Source organism: Anser brachyrhynchus (genome assembly GCF_964034855.1).
Source record: "Anser brachyrhynchus genome assembly, chromosome: 6".
Taxonomy (NCBI): Eukaryota; Metazoa; Chordata; class Aves; order Anseriformes; family Anatidae; genus Anser; species Anser brachyrhynchus.
Window position 1 is genome coordinate 18,565,649 of NC_137700.1, and position 24,604 is coordinate 18,590,252.

The 24,604-nt window shown below is 37.5% G+C and overlaps 1 non-coding gene across 43 annotated transcripts in view; it reads left to right on the top strand.

Annotated features, from left to right (window-relative positions):
- Positions 1–24,604, top strand: part of LOC308197296 — a 722,739-nt gene that overhangs the window by 502,923 nt on the left and 195,212 nt on the right. For all 43 annotated transcript variants that reach the window (XR_013952725.1, XR_013952726.1, XR_013952751.1 and 40 more), the window contains one exon: positions 15,974–16,110. This is a non-coding gene — a transcript (uncharacterized protein). The remainder of the gene's footprint in view (positions 1–15,973; positions 16,111–24,604) is intronic.

Below are 24,604 nucleotides of genomic sequence, written 5' to 3' on the forward strand. Positions count from 1 at the left end.
AAGAATATGTATTCCTCCTCCCAGTAGCGCTTTCTGTTAAGAAACAAATCAAGCAGTGGGATTTGCCTTTCCATCTACTGGTTAAGTTTGAATTTCTTTTCGTTTGGCCTCTCTAACTGTACAGTTTATACAGTAACAGCAGAGCCACTGAAATGGTTGGTCGTCTTTTTCAGCTGTTGGTAATCTTGTTCATCCTTGTTCTAGAAGGACATTTTAAAGTCCCTTCCTATTCTTTAATCTTAAATCCTTTAATCTCTCTTTCTGGTCTGCTGTGTGGCATCCACAGCTAGTAACTCCCTTCAGCATACCGTACCTCCTGCTCTAACTTTGCCTTTGGAACAAATAGTCAATTACAGATTGTGTTGAATGTCAGTCTCAGGTTGGATTGTACAGTGCTCTCCTAATGTGAAAGATGCAACTTCGCAGCAGTCTTTATGAAGTATACCACAATCACTGATTGTGTGTTATTGTTACTACGCATTCTGGGTATATGTATTCTATAAATCACTTTATCTTTTACAGTCTCTGTACATTTCAAAATACATCTCAGTGGAAACCTAAAGGTGCAAAAGTAATTTACTCTTGAAAAAAACCAATATTTATTACTTCAGCCACTTGGCGCTGCCCTTTCCTTTCCATCATTCATTGTTGACTTTGCCATTCTCCTTAGTTTCTTCTTCCAACTTCCAATTTGCGTGTGCCATTATTGAAGAGAACAGTCTGTTTCAGATGCGTTCTGTAGGACAAACTATACTCTGGGTGAAAATTTAAAGGTGTATTGGAGGAAATGTGCATATTGCACAGTATATTAAGTTCCAAATATTAAGAAGTTGTTCAGATTTTTCTCATGCAGTCAGGGTCACCATAGTTACTTCATCTGTACTGCTGCTGAACTTTGCCATCTTTATTTCTGTACAATTTCTTGTCTTTCATAAATCATGTTTTATATGTTATCATCTAGCTGCAATTTGATTTCTTTCGTGTTTTTCATTTTTGTACTTGAAGCATCTAACTTCCATGGAAGAATGACTATATGTTTATTGACTGTGTCTGCATTATAGCCTGAAACTAACAATTATTTTGTCATTTGTATTTCTAGTTCGATTTATCTTCCACATATCCTGCTTGTAGAGATTTGGTACTTTGTTTTCATTAGTTAGTATCAGATGGAAAGATACTTTACTTGAGAAGTTACAGTACTGCTAATAACATGCAAAGGATTTCTAGAAAGAATAACATGGTGCTGTGACTATTGGTCATTACGTAGATTTTGGTCATACAGTCAGTACAGTTGGCAGGTCATACTTTGTGTGCCATCTGTCGTACATTACAACAGTCTCGTGTAATTCTTGACTTCATGCAAACTCATACAGTTCCCAGTTTGCACTGTATTTCAGTACACAGCCTGAACATTTGTGTCCTGTAAGATCTCACCTCTGCTTCAGCTCAAACGGATTCTTCTACCAGCTGCTTCTGGCTGGCCTTCTCAGCGACACAAGCAGAGTTGCTCAAATGAAGCTTGCATGTTGCTGGTGACAAGTTTGTGCAAGATGAGCTGTGTGCTTGGTGAAGGCTCTGACACCAAAATGCTGCAGTTGCAGCTAGTTTAAGAGAACAATATCTGTTGTGGCTTTGTGGACATGATGGAGAATTTATCAAGGTGTTTCTAGATATTTTTATATGTGCTGAGACTTCATGCTATGTATTTGGAGAATATGATGCTGTAAATAGTAGCATTCATGTCACGTGGGTTTCCAGTGCCGTACCTGAATTTGTCTTAACTGTTTCAAATTTTTTAGCAACTGTTGGGCCTCTGAAAGTTTGACCAGCTGATCAGCTTCAGCTGGAGATGAAGCAAGCTTTTTTCTCAATAATTTTCCCTTAGAGCCATGAATGCGAGTCACTAATAAGTGAGGAGAACTGAAACAGATGCCAGAAAAATTAAAATCAATTGATTTTATGCATAACATTAACAAGGCATTTTATCTTGGTGACGAACAGCGCTGTCTTAAGTAAGCATTCATTTGACCTAGTGGCTTTGTTATCAGTTGCTGTTAATATCCTTGTAGCACTCATTAACAAGACTGCAGCTTTCAGGGATTTAGCTGAATAGTAAGTAAAACTAGATTAAACTGACCTATAAGCAACATTTTTTCAAGGAAAATAAAACACAGAAAAGGAAAATATATTAAATCTAGTCCAATATTATAAATCAAACAATAAATGAACAACCAGCATAAATGCATAATTATTGCTGTGTACTAAAATGAACTGTACCAAAGCAGCTTACATCTAAGCAGAAAATTGAAGGAAGCTCTAAAAGCATCCAATTTGCCATCCAGAGCTTATGAACTAATGCTTGCAAATGTTTCTTCCTGTGTTGGAAGGCTGAAAGGACACTCACCAGTTTCCCTGGATTACAAGAGTCAAAATCATTTCAATTCCTTCCCCTGTTTCTCCAGCTGACATATCCCCATAAGCTGTCTTTGAACTTCTTCTGGTAACACTTGGTGCAGAACTTCTGCTCGGTACATCTATCAGGTTCACAGCTGCATCAGGAGCCCGAGTCAGTATTTATTTGCATAACCAGGGCAATTGCTTCTTGTCATCCGAACCATATTATGCAGTATCACTAGTTTAGCCTATAATTGGATCAACCCCAGCTTATGTCAGGTAAACCTAAGTTCAACAGGTTTCTTCATTTTCATTCTTTACTTCATTGTACTGGTACTAGTTGCACAAGAAAAGTTTTAGTTACTGATACTGTGATCAAATCTGATTGCGCCAGGAAAAGCTAGAGCTTGTTTTCTATCCTGTGTTGCATTCTGTATGCAAGCATCTCAGCTGTCAGGCAAGGAATCTGCATTAGAGCTTATTGGAGATCTAAAGTAAACAGAAATATTGATTTTGTTTGTTTGCTTGCTTATTTATTTTCTTCTTTTTTGAGGGAATAGCATTAGGGAAGTAAGATCTAACTATTGATTCAAAGCCTAATCTTTTTAATGTACTAACGGTCTGTGGAGAACTTGAAATTAAACACAGATGCTCAAGCTTCTATTTAATGAATGGTAAAACAATACTGCATTAAAAAAAAATAGCCTAACTCGATTAACCTGACAGCTATTATGTTGATGGCATGGTCCCATCAAAGCAAGTGGAAGACGCCCTTTGGTCTGACCAGGAAAGATTTTTCTGTAAGTTACAGAAATAAGAAGCAATGTTTTCATAACCAGTTTTGACCCAGCAGTATCAGAAGTAGGTGTTTTTCAAATTGCATTCAATAAAATTACTATTCTGTAGCCACTATTACACTTTAAATGGCCATTCTAGTGCTCCTTTGGAATGTAACATGAGTGGTCATTGACATCAGTGGACTAAGATTTTTCCTCTGAGGTTTCTCACCAGACAGTAGCTCTCTGAACAAACTGTATATTATGATATGAAATATTTAATAACAGAGCAGCAAGATTGCTGACAGCACTGGAACATTGAAGACATCTGTCTGATCCATAAATATGTTATATTTGGTTTCACAAAAGCCAGGGAATGTCAAATCATACAAGAATCAATTTAGTTTGGGCAAGTTCGGCACAGTTTTAACTCTGGGGCATAATTACTTGCATCACTCAGTGACATAAACATGATCTCTGATCACATCTTTGCTTTGAAGAAGCTGCCTATGTTGTTTCTTCTTTGCAGAGTATCTCTCCAGAGACATACAAACTGAACCCAGCAGAATTTGCTCATATTATCAGTTCCTCTTCATATTTAGATTATAGTAATGCTCAGAGTATTTCTGTGGTCTCTGCTTACGTTTCTGGGGCATTCATGTCTCTTCTAGCAGAGGTTTGCCAGTTTCAGATAGTTGAAAAATATCAGCCTCTCTTTTCATCCCTCAGTCTGACAGATGTTCCTGGCTTACTTATTTGAAGGAAACAACAAAAGCATAAGAAAAATTAGTGTCTGTTTAACTCACCACAGGGAGTGCTGGGTCTCTGTGCAAAAAACAACTGTGTAATCCTTTTTGGACCTCATTTTAAGAACAAGACTCTTTTCTTCTTCAGCGACTTTCATCATCATCCTCTCATTGTGTTGCCTCTCATCATGCAATCATCTCAAGAGTGAAAAAGATTATTTCTATAGGTCTGCTGTCTGAGGTACTTGTGTGATATTTTATAGGGAGGGCTATATACTTGGAGAGGGATTGATCTTAGACAAAGGTATGTTTCTTTTTACAGGGCATAGTGAAAAATCATACAGCTCACACAAAATAGGTGACCAAAAATGATGGTGAGAGTGCAGAGTGTAGACACATAAAAAATTAAAAAAAAAAAAAAAAAGAGTTGGATAAGTACAAGCCAGAACATTTTTAAAATAAATTTAGACAATGCTGACATTGGAATTGGTCATTTTCCCCTGTTTTTCTCTGAATGGTGTGGAAGATGAAGAGGAAGAAGGGAAAGAAGCAAGCAAAATGGCTGTATTTTAGTCTGAAGATTTGGGCCCTTAACAGTGCCTTTATGTCAAGCCAACACTTCCACTACCAGAAGGAATTCGGAGAAGCTGTCTTCAACAAAGAAATTGAGTCTTTCATCAGGGCTTTAGTAATGATTTTGGAGAAAGCTTTCTTAAAAGCTTTTTCTAGTCAGGATAGAAGAATTTTAATATTACCATAATATGGATCTGTCGTCTTTCAGGCTGCTTTAGGAGTCACTGTGAGACTACCGTGGGAGATCAGTTACCTGACTTTCTAAGAAATACCCTGAGAAAATTCATCCAATAAGAGGAGTTGGAGGAAAGATTGTACATCAAATTTGTAGCTGGTGTAAACACCCCTGGACTAAACAATGATCTGATTTAGAAAGAGGACTTGCTGACAGTCTCTTTTGAGTAATAATTCACTAACTGCATGGCTACATTTCTTTTCAGTGGCTCTCTGGATCTGGAAGTAGCTTTTCTTCCTGAGCAGTTTGTTGTTTAATGAGATATAAACACCCCTCTGAAATGCTTTCATTATGGTAGCATTCTTTTAAATTGCATGATTGTACGTGGTGTTTCACATTAGGTTTATGTGTCCTGTAGAGCATGGGGCATGAATCAATGTCACATACTGAGAAAGTCTGGGGTTATCAGGGCTCCTGAGTAGACTTCTGCAGAATTTGCACAATGAGCAGAAGAGGAATTTCAGGAAGACAGAAAGTATGGTTTCATAGTTAAGGTAGTAGAAAACTGCCCCAGAGAAATGAACTCTTTTCCCTGGTTAGTATTATCAGCTTATGCCGTAGCATTTGTGTGTGATCTAAACAAGTAATTTTAGCTCTAATTTTCAGTTCTTCTATGACTGCATGCTACTGACTTCCCAGGTGGCTGCCTTTAAAGTCCCGTTTGTAGTTGTGTGAAGCGCCCAGCACAGGATGCATCAAATGGACAGTGCACTCCAGGTGGTGGGGGTCGGTACTGCGAAACATCTTCATAAATGACCCGGATGATGAGATATAAGGCCCCTTGGCTAGCTTGCAGATGGTACAGAACTGGGAGGACTGGGTGTGCAGCCAGTCTGGGGGAGAAATGGGCTAACAGGGCTGTCAAATAGTTCAAAAGAGGAGAAAATACTTGCACAAACACATGAAGTCTTGCAAAGTTGACGAAACAAATCAATAGACCGTGTGAAAAATGCTGTCAGGAGTGGGCAAGATGCTACCATTGCCTTTGGAAGAGAAATGCATAGCAACAGTGATGATTCCTTGAGACCTATCTGAACATTGCACTGCAGTATGCATTCTTTCTTGTAATTTCCCATGTTTGAGATCATACCTTAGTATTTAATATCTGTAGACTCTTAGTCTTACCTCTTCAGCTGCTTGTATGAGTAGTGATCTTTGTGTGATTTCTTTTTAACATTTCATTAGTTACTATTTTGTCAAGATGGACTGGAAATACTCCCTTTTCAGAGTTCCATGGCAATAATCACAACAAAAACACATGGGAATGGGGTTGCAGTAATAACAAAAGATCATTGGAATTCCCCTCTCTGATAAAACTCTGGAAATCTATAGTAGTGACCTTCAGAAGCAGCACACAGCAGGAGGGTTGCAAGGACTTCCTTTGCTGAGTAGTTTTAAGGAACTAATCAAAAAGAACTCCTTGGATATGAGCTCTTTCTAGATTCTTTTCATCTAGGAATAAAATCCAAGTGAGTCAGCAAGAAAAAAATCTTCTACAGAATCTAAACTCTACAATATTTTTCAAATCTGCTTCTGGGCAAATAGCTCCACTATACAGGAGGGAAATTAATAGAAAATGGCCTATTAGTGTCTTTATTTATAGTTCAAGACTCAACAACTCAGTGATTTATATTTTCAATTTAATCACACCAACTGATGTAAGAAATAACTGGAAATGCAGGTATGACCTTGCTCAAGCAGACTATATAAAATTCAATGTAGCAAAGCTTGTATATTGAAAATTGTGCAGTAATAAAATGTTTTTTGCATTGTACAGCTTGCCAACTATGTCAATACAAGATAATGGTTTAGGCAAATTACATGACTAAAGAATTAGAAATTTAACTGGAAAAGGAAACATAATGTTGAGTTTGTGGCACAAACTCATTTTATATGATAAAACTAATTTGTAATTTGATCTTTAAAGCAGAACATGGGTACTGAAGCACTTGAAATGAGAGATCCATTATAGAAGAAAGGAAGTGTGAAGACAAAGAAATAGTCTAACAGCAGCATAGACAAGGGCAAAAGAACTCCTATTGCAAATAGCTAAATATAGTATTCTTCAAAAAAAAAAAAAGCTGAAGTTCATGGGAGGGAGAACAAATAATTGAACAATTCTAAGTTCAAGTTTAGAAATTTTCTTTAATTTACTGTATTTTCGTCTTCACTTAAATGTTTCTTAATACATTCGGGCAAGAGAGAAAAGTTACTGAACTTGTGGAAGGACAGAAATTCAGCTTAAAAAGTACAGCTCCTTATTAAAGATTTTCTGGGATCCATGTGTTTATGCTGAAAAGAGAAAGGAGTACAAGTGACTTCATGCAGTAACACAGGTCAGGCGTCTAGACACGCAGTAGCATCCCTGTGACACACTTGCTGTCTCATGTGGAGCATGTGCGTGGTCTTTTGTAGGAAAATGAGACCTTGTTCTCCTTGTGCTTTTGTCTCTTCAACTGTTGGTGAAAGAACTTCTGTCAGGACAGGGCTAGGAGCATTTTCCGTTAAGTAGAACCAAGTGAAACCTGCCCATTCCTTGGAACACGAAGCATATGGCCACATCCAAACAACCAACTCAAAAGGAAGTTCTCTGAGTGACCATTTGTTTCCACTGGTGGTGGGTACTCTAATGAGAAAATGGCCTCAGGGATGAAAGAAAAGTTAATTTCAATGGTTCAAAATACTTCTTACTAGCAACAGTGATTTTTTATTTATTTATTTTTTTTACATCTGATTTACACCTCCATGTTGGTAAGAAGAGAGTCAAAGCCATTCACTGCAAAGGGTTGAACAACAAACATCTTTTGTACAAGTTAGATGTATTCGTTTTTCAAAGGATAATTTCTCTCCTGGTACAGCTCCTCGTAAAAATATAAATCCATTAAATTGTGAAAATACCCTAATGGCCTGGCACAAGTGCAGAGGGCATGATTATTCCAGAGTTACTAAGGGAAGGATCATTTAGATGGAAAAGTTCACATTGCTTCATTGAAAGACTGTAAAATGATTGTTGAAATAGGTTTTTGGTCTATTAGGCTCTTCGCTAATCTTTTGGGGGAACTCATTAATATGCTTCAATGAAAAAAGGCATAAGGATAGTTTTCATCAAGTGAAATTGTTAGTGGTGTGTATCATGCATAAGATGCATTATAAGTTGTGCTTATGATGTGAGAAACCTTGTAATAGCATCGGATGCCCTGCATAAATTGCATTCTTGGGAAAAGAAAAATGCTGAGAAATTTAATGCTGGGATAGAATGTGTAGAATTAAATTATATGCAACAAATCAAAGCATTATATGCAAATTCTCACTTGTACTATTTTTTGGCCTTTTGCTTCTACAGTATAAATGATGTACTTCCTTTTCCCCTACTACAGATCTTTAAGAACAGGGCTTGAGTGAAGAGCAGCAATGCTGAAATGCTTTGCCCCGTGTCCTTTGTGTCAGGTAGAAATAGTTAATCACATGTCAGGAGGAAGCTTTGGGCTATGATTAATCCCTCATGTTGAGAATTATTTTTCAAGAAATTGTTTATGAGAAAGCATGAGTCTTTTGGAAAGAGAGACAGCTTGCCAGAGAAGATTATTTTCAACATCCTGTTTGTTGAATAGATACCTGGTGAGAGAGCTCAGCTGAATACATTTGAAAGAATTGTTATTCAGGAAATAAAACCTTTTCAGATGACTGTTATCCCAGTTTGAAATCTGATAATGCATCTTGGAAAGGTGGCACTTGGGAGTGTTATAAGTGGTAGGGAATACAGGACATCACAAATCTCTGTTCAAGCATATTTTTCTACATTTACCATATTTCATTGGTGGTTTTTTAATGGGCTGACAATTCTACCGTGTTTGTTTGTCTGTATTTATTTGGGATTAAATTACTGGGGAGAAACCTCTAATAGCAGAGTTCTCAAATGATACTTCTTCATACAGGTAAGGAGGTGTACAACTCCAGGACCTCCTCTTACAGCCTTCATTTACAGTTTTCAGCTTTAGTAATAAACAGTGAAATGGCTATGTCAGTAGAAGACAGGTAGGAAGAGATCTACTTAAGCTGCAGAAAAGTATTCTGAAAGATGTAATGCCTGAGTTTCATGGAAAACAGTGCAATGTGCTGGTCTCATCTGCTTGTTAAGAAGTCTTTCATGTTTATTCAAGGACTTGCAATTGCTTACATATCTTCCGTCTCAAAGCTAAAACTGCTAAAAAGCTTGGCAGTAGGTTAAACCCCCAAGATTGTATGTTCAACACATAATTCTCATCTGGTGTTGTATGTGCATTGATACAGAGAGATTACATTACATTGTGAATGTACATTGCCCAGATATAGAAAGCAAAAGACAACATCAGAATGGAAATTCTCTACTGCCGAAATAAGTAGGGAAGACATACTCCCTAATTTTGAGTTTAAAGAGAAATTTCGCCTTAAATACAAAATTCCTGTGGGTTGGGATGATCCCTTTTTCATATGAAAATTCAGTGACTATCAATAAGACTGTTCTGAAGAATGACCAAATGCCAGTATGAAATCTGGAATCTAGGTTGTATCATCTATTTGGGAGTGAGCTTTCAAATAGGCACAGAGGTCTTCTATTCCTAATAAAGAGGCCATAGAGCAAGTAGGATAAGATACAGAAGGAAAGGATTTGGGGCTGAGTTTTCAATAGTTTCAGTAGCTCTGATGTTCTTTCTCATGGGCAAAGCTTACTGAGTAGTTAAATGGAAAGTATTTGTTGTGCTTATAGATGATGCTGTTCTGGTTAGCATACTTCAGTCCCACTTCTTCTGCAAGGCTGGGATAACGTTGTTTCTTGTCCCATTCATTGAAGGGAACAATATGTTTCTTAATTGCTTGTGATGCAGTTGACAGGCATCTTTTGCTTATATCCTGGGTAAAGCTACAAAAATTTCTCAGTGTGGCAATTAATGAAATTTTTGAGAGATTCTTTTTAAAATGTTGCTGTTTTGATTTTTAAAATGACTTCACAATATTTTTTTCTGTTCGCTACTTCTGGTCCACCAGGGTCTATTTGAAACCAGTGTGTAAGTAAGGTACAGTAGTTAATAATGAAACTTATACAACTTTTACTACTAATAGTATAAAGCTTTCACAGGGGAAACGTGAAGCAGATGTTGCCTTCCTCATCTAGTAACAACAAGGTCAAAATTACACTATAGCCTTTGAACTTCTTAAGTCCATCCAACTGTTTATGGTTTTGTATTCCCAAAACAGAAAAGAGGTGAACAGCAGAGAGGTGCAAAGTGACCTCCATGATCATTTCTGCACAAATATAGTTTACAGTCTCCTTTAGCAACTACTTCAAAAATAGCAAGTCACATATTTAATTCATGACAATTGAAGGCCTTGGTTCAGCATTTCAGTGTGTAGATTGGTGATATGAGATGGATATCTAAGAATATGAGATCCTTAAGAGTCTGTCTATTTACAGTACTTTCTTTTGACAACTCCCACCACTTTTACCCTTGTTTATTGTACCTTTGCTATACCAGCTCACAGCTCGTTGCTGATTTTCCCTTTATAATGTTCTAAAAGCTCCCAGCTTTATATCTCACAATAGTTTGAAACAGGAGAAACACACTAAATTGAGCAACAATAACAGATAAAGTATTGCAGTTCAGAAATACGAGAGTATTGCCCTAATTTCAAGCTCTTCAGTCTCTTTTCTATTATTAACATTAACTCTCAGAAATATTTTAGTAGCTAAGGGGCCTAAATCTTTTGATTTCAAATTCATAAAGCTCCGTTTACTTCAGGAATGGCAAATAGAACAAGGAAGAGTGTAAGTGGTCACATGACTGTTAAAAAAGGTGAAATACATGTTTAAATCCATCAGTAAAAGATAAAATTTATATGAAAATTAAATGAATTTATAAATACATTACTAACAAGAGCTGTACTGTTAAAATTAAATTACAAACCTAAAGATTGGTCCCTATTGATTACTGGATGCATTCCATTACAGTTTATGAAACTAGTAAGATTTATACTTATAGTGTAATAAGGTAAAGTCTTAACATCTGAATGCAGTGAATTAATGCTTTAATTAAAACGAATAAGCCAGTCTTTGTTTGGTATGTTTCATATTTTATATTAGAGTTCTAGATGTACTTAAGCTACTCAGATATTTGCCCGAAGAACATACTTGACTGGGTAGAAAAAACATACTGTTTTTGCGTAATGTCACTGGTGAGAAGTATGTCGTATTTCTGGTAGAATAGGACGTTTCAGAGTCCTGGAGCATTAGATGCTTCTTCAAATTTAAAATTTACTCTGTGATGACAGTAGAATGAAAATACTTTGAAACAATGCAAATGACTAAAAGAAAGCAAAATCTGTATTTGTTGACAAAAGTTGTCTTTTATTAGTACTGAATTGTGTATGATTATACTACCCTGCCTGCCTGGGAAGTGTTATTTCAGAAGAGGCTGAGAACTGGAAGCAAAGCAAGAACAAACAGTGGCTTGGGAAGTGATGTGCACAATGCAGGAAATCACAAATCCTAGCAAAAACAATGGGGAAGCTGTTAGACAGCACTCTGTCTTTTTAAGGCAAGGTTAATGTTCCCAGGTGAGATACAAAGATTCGTAGGTAATGATCAAGTCCAAGTTTAAAAAGGCCACAAGAAAAAAAGACACGGAAGCGGTTGTTGGTGGTTGCTGAAGAGTTTTTGACAGAGAAGTTGGAGCGACATAGTTTTTCTATCTGTTTCACTGTCCTAAAGGCTGATCTAAATAGCTTGAATGTACTGATACTGGCAGGAAAAAATTGAGAGTTCATTTTTTTCTTTTTTATTTAATCCTTTTTCTGTGTGCTTTCTGTGTATCTTTTGAAGGAATAAATAATGTTTCGCTGTTGGCTGTTTCGGGGCTGCAGTAATCCAACATTGTGACGGGATCCTGGGGAAAAGGTCTGGTGAAATCATATGCCTCAAAGTTAACTGGTAAAGATTTAGGGATGATGACTTGAAAATCCCTATTGGAGAACCATAACAGTGAATAGTTGGAGTTAGAGAGAGGACAGACCTGTTTCCAAAAGGATGGGTCTAAGAGAAAAAATGCATCCACCTAGAGGAACATCAAAACATGTAGCTGTAGATGTATTCTCTATTGTAACCTGTGCCATCAGTGCCATTATTGCCTGGCTCAGAGGTGTATAGTCAAAAAGAGGAAGCTTGTGGTTTACTGCAGATTGGGCAAATGCAGACTACAAAATGTATCATTTAGTTTAAATGTTAAAAAAAGTATTCAGATACTCCGTGGAACAGATGAAGAGGAAACATGATGCTTGTTACTGATTGCTCTGGGAAGGGCATCTGTCATGGTTTTAGGTTCCTGGGAGACAATTTTTTTTTTTTTTTTTTTATTTCTAGGATGCAGGACATAAATATTTTGTACTGCATCCCAATGATGTTGCCTTTGTTGTGTTTCTTTTAAGCTAGAATAAATCACTGTAGACTAAGGTTTCTATTGCTTATGGCAATCTCAGCTTGAAGAAAAAAAGTCTTAGCATTCCTGTTATTTAACATTTCTATTCACAGTACTGAGTGAGGAAAGGAAATACATACATGAAAACAACTATAAATAACATCAGAAGTTCTTGCAATGAGTTTTGTTATTCTTGAATATTCAAGCCTGCATTAGGAGGCTAAGACTGCCAAGTCTCACTGGAGTCATGGAGTTCAATAATCTGGCTGCTGGCAAAGTTCAGGAGAGTGGTCTTCTCTTGGTCTGAATTCCAGGTGCTGTGCTAGGTTGGCTGGAGCAAGATGCTTATATGCTTAGATTAGTTTTCTTTAATCTGTCACATTAGAAGAATCAAGTCTTGACGCTTAGAGTCAGACACTTGTACTTGGATGCTTTTCAGCTGAGCTCTGAGAGGCATTTGGAAAAATTCAGGTTCAATCTGAAAGCAGCAGCTTCTAACCTTTGTGTACGTCTCCATCTGACAAGCAGTGGCACTGCACATTTCTTACCTTCAGAAATCCGTTGGGTACGCTATCATTTTGATTTTATATCTGTCTTGACATAGGTATCTCCCAGTTTTGCCAGGGGAAATATATTTATTTCATGATTGATATCAAAGTTTCCTCATGTGTTATCTGCCTGAGGCTGACATTGTATTATTCTTGTGCAGAGGCCTACATACTAGGGCTTGTAGGACTGCTCTCTGGAGTTTCTTGACTTAGAGCCTGAAAATTGATTTACCAGGTGATATTAGCTGCCTCTCATATCACGTCAGCTTTGGCTTAAAATATCAGAAAAGACCAGACCCTGACACAATAGCAGTAGTCAAAACACTGCCTGTTCTGCTATCAAGGGGCAACGGAGGGTCAAGAAAGGGTGCTGTAACTTTCTTGCTGTAAGGAACTGCTAAAAGCAGCTGCTTGTTAAAGCTTGATTAACTCTGCAAATTAACAAACTAGTCCAAGCATTCAGTGATTCCAGGTAGGTCCTTCTTAGTTGGAGGTACTGAAGATCTTGATAAATACCTAATATTTGCTGAAAGTGCAAACAGAAAGGCCTGTGAGGTGTGGCCAGTCACCTACCAAAAATGCATTTCAGGGTCAGGTTTTAGTCAGTATTTGTACACCTACTTGCAGTGCATAAGAGTTAACCCTTCTCTGGCAGACTGGAGCTGGCAAACCTCTGGTCCGTGGCAGCCATCTCAGGCCTTAGTTGGGTTCTAGTCAGATAATTTTCCGTATGCAGTTATCTTGATTTTACAGAGCTGGTCCAGTGGCCTAAATACTTTTGTAACTTGTCTCTGAGTACTCTGTTACTGTCATGTTACCCTGCATCAGTCAAGCAGAGTTAGTTTTTGATGTTTACGTATTTTGACTATTAAAAACGATCCGTTTTCACGGTTCCCTTCAATTGTTACTTAGTTGTTGATGTCCCTCTTCTCCTGAAAGAGCAATTAAGCCAAAGTTAACTGCTTTGGTTTTGATGTGGGCTACGAGCTGGCACATGGACAGTTATTCCAGCTCACTTGACATGGAATAACTTTCTGCAGCACAGTAAAATGACCATTTTTTGGAGCTTTCTGTGCCAGTAGGACTGTCCTACATCTTACTGCTCCTTGAACAACAAACAGCTCAGAAGAAGGAAAATGCCCATTTGTGTTAAGCAGTGGCCAGCTGTTTCCTCAATCTGAAGATCACACGGGTTTTATAAATGTGAGTGCAAGCACTGAAATGTGTAATTCATTTTTAGTCAAATTAATCTCTTCTCCTACAATGAATTGTTCTGTATAATTTTATGTTGTTTTAAAATACCCTATTAATCAGTTTTTAGTGTACTTAAATGTAGCCTTGTGATTTCATTAACTTTGTCGTTTTCTTGTATTATGAGAGAGCACTTCATCTACCCTGCCTATGCTCTTCATTGTCTGGGGTTCTTCTGGCATATCCTAAATTAGTCAATCACTAATGTGAACTGTGTCAGTCTATTTAATTTTTGTTCATGTGGAACTCTCCATTTCCTTAACAATGCTCATTGTCTTCCTCTTAGACCCCTGCTGTTTCTGCTGTTAGGTTTCTGAAAGAATACTTCTGGTTTATGTAAGGTCATTGTAATTATCTCTCTATTTTCTGTTCTGTTCTCTAGCATTTGTCTGCATGCTGAATAGCTTTGCACATTTATCATTGGTTTTGTAAGATTCTGTTGTATTCATATAATGCTGCAAGAAAATGATTTTTCTTCAGTTTTGCAGGGCTGTGGGTGTAGATCTGAATGCTGTCACAACATAGGTGATTGACTTCTATATTTAGTCTCTCTGGTTTAGTCTCAAGTTTCCATAGTCACTTCATACATTATTTCACTGACTGTAATGGAAGCCGAACCAAGCTTTTTGATAGAATTATTAGCAAGGAAAAAATGGTACATACAAACTACCTTGTTGAATTCATGTTGTCTTGATTTATGATACTCAATCCAGTTTCAGTCATTTAGATGGATATTTTAAAATATTTTGAGGTATTGACAATGTTCTGAAAAAGTTCTCTATGCTGATAGAAATGTCTGAAAATAATGAAACAGTAATTGGTTTAAAAATTATATTTGTTTCTAAACTGTTGAGTAAATAATGATGAGTAAAAGGATCAGTAGAATTTGCAGCAAAACAGTCTGTTTCTTTTGTAGTCTGTAAGAGTGTGTGGCGGTTCAGGCCAGAATACTATTATTATTTAAAGATTCATGGACTTAAAAAATCATTGACCATATGACATTTTATGTTAAATCCAGTCTCAATGATCTAAATTCTGAATATACTAGAATTATGGCAGTCCTGTGCCAATCTAATAGAAGGAATGAAACAAGTGCAGTGCAAAAGGTTAAAAAATTATAGTACATAAAGTTCTCCTCTACTTGGGGAGACTTGGAGAAGGCAGTATGTTGTTACAAAAGGTAAATAAATATACGTTGTACTAGATATGTAATAATTATTTTAATGCTGGATTCTGCTTTTTTTGATTGCTAGCTAAATTCAAAGCTTTTTGTTACAAGTCTGTAAATGAATACTTAGAATCAGTTCTTCTCAACTTACAGAGTGAGTGGCATGGTCATGCACAAAAGAGTTCATGCTGTGTACATCAAGGTCATATAACACTATTACAGCTTTTGGTTGAACTTGACAGCTAAGAGAAACTTTTTGCTCTTCAGCCTGGTTGCATAGTGTTTTATATAGAGCTATGGTATCTCAGAGCATCGCTTGTGAGCTACCAGAGATGGATTTGCAGTCCTTTGGAGGAGGATATTCTCAGAGGAAGAACAGCTGTGAAGCATCTGTGTCACAGTCCAAACTGCAGCACTGTGGCTGTGTTTGTGTCTCTGCAGCCAGACACCACGCTGCAAATTTTCAACCTTCTTTCATAGTATTTATGGAAGCTAACAGTAGTGGTGGGAAATTGGATGTATTCAGTATGAACCCCAGAAGCAGACTGGTGGGATTTACGTCCCAAACTCCTCTGGATGCCCACTCAGCCTTGGGATCCTCGTTTTATTTTACCCCAGCGTTTTTGTCTGCAATTGGAAATGCTATCAGAGGTTATCTTCCAGTGACTTTGGAGAGAATGGGCTGTATTTGAAGCCTACTTTTTCCAAAACGCTGTTTTCCTTTTCTTGTTACTTATTTCTGTCTTTCCCCTACAACACATAGCAGTGTTTTTTCAGACAATTTTTCTTCATTTTCTTCAGCTGCTAATGGTAGTTCATTTTTTTCTCTTGCAGCTTTTTTGTACCATGTCCTGCAACATTCCCTCAGCTGAATCTCTTGGGCAGACAAAGAATATGTACCTGTGCCCCTATAACATGGCCTTGGGCAGCAGAAGGGTTTATACATCCCATATGGAGCTTTATGACTTCAGGTGAGAAAGAAATAATTGAAGCAGATGAATTTTAAGAGAATTGTTTATATGCAAATGTATTAGTGGAAGTCTGTGATTCAAATGTCTGTGGGCTAAATTACAGAAAAAAAAATTCTCATTTAAAAATTCATTATGAAGAGCATAAAATGAACTTCACAATACATTATGAAATAAGAACTGGTGAAATATCAGACTATTGTACAGCAGTCTGATGTATAACTCTCTATTTTCTTCTTTCTGTTATTGTTTCTAATTTTAATTATTGATTTATATAATGAACTATTTTCTCTGTCTTCAAGTCAGTTGCTTTTAGTATCTTTTAGTATCTTCAGCTTTTAAACTACCCCTTTTAAGATTTTTTTTAAACTATGCTAGAATTCGTAAGGTATTACCAAGTTTAATTACTAGGAGTCCCTGCTGGATTGATAATGTATGCAGTGTTTGACTGCTCTAGCAGAGAGGTTACCTGTCCAATTCCCTCTTTTGTTCATACAATTCAGACTGAACATTATTAATCAAGTAAAATTAATATATTGCTATAATGAAGTATGTGGGCTCACTGTTAAATAAAGCCAACTTGTGCTTATTTTGCACAATGGAGATAATCATCATAAAATATATTTTTCCCTCCTAAAAAGAAAGTATTTTAGCTAAAGTAATACAGACCAGCCGATGTGCTTCTCTGCTCTTCTTACAGTTTTTTCTCTAAAGGAAAAGGTACTTAGCAAGTGAATTCCAGTAATGATTCTTGATACACACCTCACCCCACTCCCCATTTTTTTCTGTTGTTCTTTTGTTTTGTTTTTGTCTGTTTGTTTTTTGACCATGGAGCTACATATCCTGCATGTTGGACTGGTGTTTTCCTCAATGGTTTTCAAAATTAGGTTAGATCTTCAGCTGTTTATGTTACAAAATTTTTCTTGTTTTTTTCTACCTTAGCGCTGCTGGAGAATGATCACTGAAAATTTTGAGAGAGCTTATAATCTATTTTTTTCTCTTTATATACTGTAACACTTAGAAGTGATATTGCAGGTGGGAAGAAATTCGAATAAAAACCTATAGTTTAGAATATAGTCTAAAAAATCTTGATGGATAACACCTGAAGTTTTTCTTGAATCGTTATGGAACATATAAATAGTGTCATTATCAAATCAATTCTTGTTTTGAGCAGTCCATGTTACCCTTGCCCAGTAGTCTTTTCATTGTTTTCAAAATGGGAATGTGCGTCTTCTCTGTATACATGTATCTATATGTGTATGTGTACATATATATCTGTACGTGTATCTCCTTTAATTAAACCTCCACCATTTTGTTCTCACTGTACTCGAATCTGTTTCCTAGCTTTGCCTGAAGCCATCTCTGTAGCAGAGGTGTTACAATAGCTGTAGAGCTGTTTACTCCATGTGTATCAGTGGGAAAACTCTCCAGTACTGAGGAGTACCCAGCTGAGTTGTGATGAACAGATATTTTGCAAAAGACACGTATTTCTTCAGTTGTTTTCTTTACATCTTCCTTTGTGCTAACATCATGAAACCATATGTTTTGGGGGACAAAAACTGCACAAGGGGTGGTACTTGACTAAGATTTTAGAAGATGCTGTGATACAATTACATGCTAAAAAGCTGAAACCTAAGTAGTGTAAAATACATGGATCACATTTCTATAAACTAGATTAATAGTGCAGATTGTTTTTGTTCCATACTGCATTTTGTTTCAGTTAAAATAGAATGTGGAAAACTGGTAGAGGCATCATGTGGAAATGCTTACTAGAAAGCTGGAAAGGGATAGAAGTAGAGGGTAGAGACTTCAAAGGATGACACTTAAGAATTCTTACTGCTAATGCAGAACATCTTTGAACTCTCATTTATAAAGCAGAAAGCATTCAGACTTACCTGGTTACATTACAGTGTAAGTCCAATGGGAGTGATGACTTGTTCAGTATTTACTGCTGACATTCGACTTCAGCAGTATCTAAAGCCCTAATGTAGAACTCACTGAAATCAAGGGAAACACACCAGTCATCTTTGACATTACAGATTAGTCTCTGAAACAATTCTAACATGATTTGGTGCATCAGCTCTATCCGTTATTCAAGAGTTATAAACTTCATCAAGATTTTGTTGGGTGACAACTACCTCTGCTGTTCCAGGTTCACCCTGTCAGTGCAGTAGTCTATGGTGACAACTGTCACCATATTTCAGGATTCTTTTTAGAAAATGATGGATGTAATTTGTTACAGGAGATAATATTGCATAAGCAATGTATAACAGTGCATAAGCAGGATACAAGTAGCAAACCGTAGCGTCCTCTGGCTGGTACCATGCTCTTTTTGTAACAAAACTGGCTAGCTTTGCTTGTTTTCTGGCAAGAAAGTTTGAAGTAATGTTCTGTAATGTACTGTAATAGACTAGAATGCAACAGGCATCAAAGCAAAAGGAGTATCTTTAAGTTTTACAATGGGATGATATTTAAATATATTACTACTGCATTATGTTGTTAATATAGTAATATATTACTATAGAGGACATAGAAAATGGACAAAAAGGGCTGATTATTGATTATAGACCAGTATTTCATGAGAAGTTCCAGTCATGCGGTATGTGCTACTAAGTTATGAGTTTATGATTTCATCATCCCCTTATTTCTGCGTGAGAACTGGAGCTTAAGTTAGGAAATACTTAATGAGCCAGCATTTAGGAAGATACTTCTATCCTTGTTTATGACTTGTTTACGCTTCTGGGAATTAAAAGAAATGAACTGGGAAGACTAAGTTTAAAAACAACAAATAAACAATAAGGGCTGATGGAATAAGAGGAGAAAGCTAAACTGTTGGTTTGGTCGTTGAGAGCTGGCTAGGGCTGGATTATGAACAAGATGGCTAAACATGTTCCAAACACCTGGATGAAGTGAATGAGACCTTTCCTCAAACCTAATCACTTGCCTTTCTGCATCTTTCATTATCCACATACTTCCACAAACACTGCTTCTGTTTGGTCATTTTTATAAGTTTCTCTTAGTAAATGTTAACACCGTATTGCTGCTTTCTTGCACGAGCTCAAAGCTGCCTTTCCATTGGCACTGCTGAACTAGGAACGTAGATGTTCACCCCTGCGTTACAAGCAGAGAGTTTCCTGGGGGAGCTAAAACCTTTCAGCTTATTCCCTTGCAATCACACACTTGAAAGCTCAGGTCTTAACCCAAATGTGTTGTGAGAATTTTGCTGTCAAAAGTTATGAGCTGAAAGACTTGTCTGGTGCGGATTCCTTGTGTTTAGGTTTCTTGCTATTAAGAAAAGGAACAGGTGTGTTGAACTTGAAGGACAGTCAGACAGCTTCCAGGGAGCCTGAGTGTTGACCTTGTGATACACAGTGAAGCAAACACCAAGGACTCAGAGTCCTTGGAATTACTGGCTTGGGCATTGCTAACACCAAAGCTGCTGTTCCTGAGGCTGACTAACTGCTAATCCAAACTACTAGCAGTGCTCGCCAGACGAATGGTTGAACCTATAGATGTTTGCAGCTAAAAAAGCCTGAGAAAATTAAAGCTCTGTGTGTACGCATTTGCATCCTGGTATGCCTGTGTCTGTAACGTCTGTTTAAATCTGATGGCTCTCAAGTAAAAGTGTTACAGAAATTTTACACAGCTACCCTTTCTGATAGGTGCTACCTAGGGGCTCATTCGAGTGTTCACTTAAAGTCGGTGACAAAGATTCCATTACCTTTAATCATGCGGGATCAGGGCCTTAAATGAAATGGTTAGTCCTACCGAGCATTTTCCCATGAATATTCGCTTGGATTGCACCATGATGATGCTTTTAAATGCGCTAACTTACTTCTATATTAGCTCTTTGTAAATATTCTGGGTAAGGAATGTCAGTATCAAGGGAAGTCCATGGAAACAGACGCTGAACAAGCATTCAAACAGTTTTAAACACAGTATTTTAATTTGTAAGCACAATTATTCATACCATCTGAGATGTTATCTAGCAAATAAAAACCAAGACACAAATCATGCAATTCTTGGGTTCAGTAATATCCAGAAAAGTCTGACAAGTGAACCCCAAATGCTTCCAAGCAATGAGCTGCTGAGATGCAGGGCACAGATAGGGAATTATTTACTAATATTGGTGGGAACACAAGGAATTTTAGGCTATTTGCTTACTTGTACTTTCCTACCCTTCGCAGCAAACAGGAAAATAGTACATAATTGTCTACAAGATAACATCTTTACTTTCTAATTGTGAACATGTGTTTTTGGGGTGCAGTCCCTGTCTCTGGAGGTGGCAGAGTTACACTTAGTAGAGCCTGCTACTTTTCATTGGTTTTGATATTACCCTTCTTAGGAGAGCTAAATTTATTCTGACCAAAATGCCTCTACAAGAATTCTACATATGTCACACACATTATGTTATTTCAGGAGGGAATAGGAAAGGAAAGAAAATCCTCTGCAGAATTGCTGCAGAAAACAATTTTTGTGCTTTGCACTATTGTTTTATCTCTTCTACTTCATTGTGGCAGTAGAACTGAATGCAAATGAGAAAAAAAGACCAATCCCAGATACCAATTTTGTGGGACTTCACTTAGAAATTGAATATTCAGCTTGAATTTTTCTAGGCAATTTGCAAGTCAGATTATTTGAAAAATCCAGACAGTGTATTTTTTTTCTTAGGTAGAGGAGCATTGCAGCTTTATCTCATCTTTGTTTTTTGTAGAAGTTGGTGATAAAAGGCCTCTCACTTTGGGGCTGTGGATGTGACATTATATCTCTCCTGTCTCCTTCATGCCTCTGTCTTCCTCAGTTCTGGCAGAGTGCTTTAGAGGTCCAGGGGCATCTCTGTTCTTTTGATAACATGGGTTTTCTCTTGTTTTCCATCTCTTCCTTCTTTTTAAGTATGTTCAGTCACAGATGAAGGGCTTGTTTTCCATACCGATATTTGTACCTTTTGTAATTAATGTAAGAAAATAATGCTTTCTTTTAGGAAAACATTGTTTGCTTTTTCCTCCACATCACTAACATTTTACTCTTTTGTACAAAACAACAAAACATTTTATGAGGAATTATTTTATACAGTGAACAGTTTTTGATTATTTCTTCACAATGATTGTCTGCAAGAGTGTGCACATGCAGCTTTTTCATCTGAAGGGCCCATTAAAATCTTTCCTCATTTTTCAGCTCTGGGGCTGGATGGATTTTTATTCGGGTCTGCTGAGCTGGGAGAACTGTGAGGAAAGTGTTTGCATTTTAACTAACTTTCACCGGTAAGGTTGATAGAGCAATGAGTTCTGAAAGTGTAGAAAGGAGATTATCTTCATTTTTTTTAAAGTCTTCTCCATCAGGCAAGTTGTTATCTGCCTTTCTTGTTTCTCTGTACTTCTAACCCTTTTGGGAACTGGTTTCTGGGATGTGAAAAGCCAGCCTTGCTCAGCTGCTATTTCACAGTAGGCGTGTTCCAAATACCCACAGCCCTGCACCTTATTCCTCATACACTCATTTTTTTGTGTTTTAATGCAAGACCATAAGTTTTTCTTGCAGTTATAATACTTGATCAGCACCCACCAATTTTGTAAACTTTGATACAGCATGCTCCAGCCAATAATTCTTGCAAACTTAAAGTGTGCAAATTGGGTTGGTTGTCATAGATTTTAAAAAGAATTCAACTCTCCGTTAAGTGTGAGATTAGGATTATTGTAATATTACATGCAAGATCACATTCTAGGAAGAGGTGTTAGTATTTCAGCAGGCCTGAATGAGCACTCAGATAATCTGCCTCGAGGTGAGTGGCTCCCATGGAAGCCTTTAAGAACAGACAAGAGCATCTCCTCTCGGGCGCACTTGTCCCCACCTTCCTGCAGGGGATGGACAGAATGACCTGAAGGTCCCTGACAGCACTAGGCTCTGTTTATTCCATGGTGACTGTGATTTCATTCATTCTACCTGTGGGTTTGTTTTTATGTAAAAGCAAAACAAGCGGAGGTAACATAAGCTTAGACTTCAGAGCCTCCCCTTCTGAAACAGAGCTAAGAGAGGGGATACGCCTTCTTCCCTTGTTACCCTCTTGGGATGGCCTTGCTTTCCCCCCCTCTGCACCTGCCGCTTGTATGAGCTGTGCTCAGGACAGGACACTGTGTATCCCTGCTTCCTACACCCATTCTACATGGGCCACCCCCTATGTGACTTTGTCCCTACAAGCTAACAGTTCACTTCTGCACCTGCTCTGCTCCTTCCAGCCTCCTTTGTGGCCTCAGCTGCTGAGGCTTTAAATCTGCAGGAGAAGGAGTGTTTTTTCTCTAGAATGATACTTCACATGGCTTGTGTGCTTCCCTCAGCTGGCTTGGATGTAAATCCTGTCTGAAAGTTCAGGGAGTGATAGAATATCCCAAGTTGATGGCTTCTTCCGGCCAGAGCACCTACAAGTCAAATGGTGAAATGTGTCCCCCCCTCCCCCCTCCCATTTTTTTTTTGTTTTTTTTTTTTCACTCTTCCTGAACATTTTTAGGGTAAAGCTCTTTGTAATCAACAGTTACACTTCCCAGATACAGTGTATTGGTGTGTTACAGTGTTATTGGTGTAAGCAGTGGTTCCCACAAAGCCCAGAAGTTACCAGACTAAAAACTGTCATAGCTATTGTAGTGATAGTTCATTATCTTATTATAGTGCTGAGCAAAATAAAACGTTAGTGTGCTTATCTAAATTAGGCAGCGTGCTTTTGATATAGGCCTAATTGATAGGAATCTGTGCTTATGAAAAAGCCCTGCTAAATGGTCCAGAGAAAGCAAGTCTACTAAGTTGTATTCGTTCTATTTTAGGTTCTTCCTGGCATAGTACCCTTATGTCTTAAGGCAATTTAGTGGTAGTACCTTCAACTTGCTTTTAATCCATTGATGAAAGGCAGAGCCAAATTGTTAATATAATAAATACTGGAAGCAGATTATTTTACTCTTTGAGTCTGTTCATTCAGTGCTACAGAAAGACTCCTTCCTTGGTTAGTTAAGAATTTAGGACACCAATAAATGTTAGCAGGAGTCAGTGGAAATAATTCCGTTGACTTCAATTGGATTAGTATCGGTTTTATATGAAATAATAGTAGGAGATAACTCTGTGTATACTGCTTCTGAAATGTGTAACTCATAAAAACAGACTGAAAGAAATACCAACCTTAGTTACTTTTGGTCAGAGACAGACAAGTTAGGTACCTTCCACAAAGTAATTGAGAAATGCATCTTTTTTAATACATTCATAAAATCTTTCACATCTGCAAAGTTAATAAAATTAATGTTACTTTGAAGCTTAGCTGTGCTAAACCAGGCCGTGGTAAATTTCTTTGGATTATGCAGATCTGCTGTCACACAGAAAACAAGTCGATTACTCCATTTCAGGTAGGAATTCACATAAGAATTTGCAGAAATTTTATAACATTAAGAGAAACAGGATTTAACAGTAGAATAGCTGCCCACAGAGGAAAATGTATTTTTCAGTCAACTCTTTTTCTTGTTGTAAAAAGGAACTGCTAGATTGTTAGCTTAATTACAGACTGCAAAATAGCTTGGAGGGAGGAATTCGTCAGAAGTCCTGTGGAACAAGCCAATTTTTTTTCTCTTCAGCAATAATGTAGTGATTCCAAAGCCGTTACCAAATCTTGCAGGGCATTCCCCTATTTGAATTTAAAGTAATAGAATTCCAGCACGAGCAGACACCTGGAGTATTACAGTTTGTGACAAGGGGAGCATCAGGCTATATCTGTGATTATTTTATTTTTGCAACTCAGTAAAAAAGAAATTTTATAATGTTTGGGGGTTTATGGCAAAACTTCATTAAGAGGTCAAGCTTCTTCAGGCTGAGTTCTGTACCTAAAGCAAGCTTTAATCAGTAGTACAGCCCTGCATAGGTTTGATTAATTCAGCCTTTCGTGTGCTCATGAGATGGATGAACAGAATAAATGCTCCCTGGAATAAGCGATGGATGGTCCTCCCGTTTAAATGGCTGGTTTCTCTCCTGCGGGCTAAGCCCCAGGATGCTTACGCTTATGATGGTTTATTATCCTACTGTACGTTATATAGCCTTCAAGACAGGCTCTTGGTTCCCCACCTCATTCACTACATCCGTAGCCCTAAGGATGTCCTATACGCAGCGAAACTCTTGAAACTTGTGCAGGTGAAGTATCAACCCAGCCCTGGAGGCTGCTGCCAGTACCAGATGCAAGTTTACCAAGATTAACTTTTGCATGAAACTGAATTTATCGCCCAGTTTATGCTGAAACACATAGCTGAACACAGTAGAGGGGAAAAGACACTTCTAAAGGGCTTTTGAAGACATAAATTGGTAAGAGTGCCCTGGAGATAATACACACGTTACTAAATGCAAACTATTAGTCTGCTAAGCTCAGTGTTCTGATTTAGGCACTAGTCATGTTGTCAAGATTCACAGAAAAATATTTATAAAAAAATTACACTAACCTAACTGGCCAAAGTATACTTAATTTGTAGTGAAGACCTCA